The sequence below is a fragment of the Taudactylus pleione genome, unplaced genomic scaffold, assembly GCF_031769625.1.
Source record: "Taudactylus pleione unplaced genomic scaffold, aTauple2 ptg000012l, whole genome shotgun sequence".
NCBI lineage: Eukaryota > Metazoa > Chordata > Amphibia > Anura > Myobatrachidae > Taudactylus > Taudactylus pleione.
In genome coordinates, this window is record NW_028284415.1 from 10,987,963 (window position 1) to 10,989,798 (window position 1,836).

Genomic DNA, 1,836 nt, shown 5'->3' on the forward strand with positions numbered 1-1,836 from the left:
TTCTCCAATCACGTGCCCTCGAACACGTGACCACCAGACCCCGTTCTCATGTGACGTCGCTTGGCTGAACCACGAGACTCCAGGAATTCACTCTGTGTCACCACATCTCTTGGATCGACTTCCGCCCTTAGTTAACTGTACGGATTGAACTACCGCCCTTCTTTTGATTTATATGGTTATAGGACATCCTCCATTTTAACGTTGTAACAATTTTCTAAAGAGAACACAGAATCATTCATGAATATTATAACATTAAAATTATACACCACCTAGTAATTCAGTATGATGACTCTGTATCTATTGTAATAAGAATTATTAAATAGTTACTATGAATAGAAAGGAATGTGTATTGTGTTATGAAGGCGTATCAGCTAATCCTTCTTCATAAGAAACTACTATCAAGAAATAAGTGGTGACGGAGATAATGACATATAGAGACCAATAGTATCTACAATCATACCAGTATGTGTGTGCCCAAACTCGTCTGATCTTGGAAGCTATACATGACTGGGCCTGGTCAGTACTGGGATGGGAGACCTCCCGGGAAGACCTGGTGTTGTAGCTAACAGAGTCCAAAATGTCTATATTTACTCCATCACCTGAACAGTACTGCAGTGAGGATCGTTAAGAAAGTGAAGAAACGAAAAGCTGCTACAGCCAAAGACAAAGAGATCAAAATAGAAGATTTAAGAATTAAGATATCTACAGATTATCAGCAAGGAAGCATTATATGAGACTAAAAAATTCCCTTTTTTTCTTGTTTGAAAAGACTTATGGATAGCATCTATTTGAGATTTTTTTTTTTTGTTGTTAAATACCTTCATAACACAATACACATTCCTTTCTATTCATAGTAACTATTTAATAATTCTTATTACAATAGATACAGAGTCATCATACTGAATTACTAGGTGGTGTATAATTTTAATGTTATAATATTCATGAATGATTCTGTGTTCTCTTTAGAAAATTGTTACAACGTTAAAACGGAGGATGTCCTATATCCATATAAATCAAAAGAAGGGCGGTAGTTCAATCCGTACAGTTAACTAAGGGCGGAAGTCGATCCAAGAGATGTGGTGACACAGAGTGAATTCCTGGAGTTACGTGGTTCAGCCAAGCGACGTCACATGAGAACGGGGTCTGGTGGTCACGTGTTCGGGGGCACGTGATCGGAGAAGACAGCTAGAGCACGGGACCAGTGAGGGTCCAAGACTGGATTACACGATGCGGGATGACGCGGAAGCCTGGCGCGAGTGTCTTCATGTGAGGGCGGAAGTGACGGATCGCTCCGGATCGTGGGGCGGAAGTACAACAAAACAAACTAAGGATGTCTTTACTAGATTATTGACAATAACTAAATTCGAATTTGACTTGAATTGGACAATACCTAATCAATGTCTATTAGTGTTTACTCCCTTAATTATATTTAATTAAAATACCTTATGTTAGGGTCACAGTCCATCTGGTGACCTGGAAGTAATCAGTCCCTAATTGGAGGAGTAGAGGGGTATAAATAGAGGATCATCACAACCCTACCTCCATCCCCAGGAAGAAGTCAGCGGACGAAACGCGTTGGGACCTAGCTCTTTCTCTAAGGACTTATGCACAATCTCTATATCTTTTAATCAGTTAAGCAGTTTTCTCCTCATCTTTTACTAATTTATTGTATTTGTTTTTATTGTATTTATGCTATCAGGTTTACCCCAATGTGCATGGGGGAACCATCTGTCATGAACTTTTTGTGTTTAGAATAAATTATCTCTTATTTATATATTGGTATATATATTTATTTTCACTTATGCACTTTAGGCATTAAGCACTTTCACTAGCCAT

General features: G+C 38.5%; 1 pseudogene; it reads left to right on the forward strand.

Moving 5' to 3' along the window:
- Nucleotides 1-446: 446 nt before the first annotated feature.
- LOC148542463 (5S ribosomal RNA) lies at nucleotides 447-565 on the forward strand (annotated as a pseudogene).
- Nucleotides 566-1,836: the final 1,271 nt, after the last annotated feature.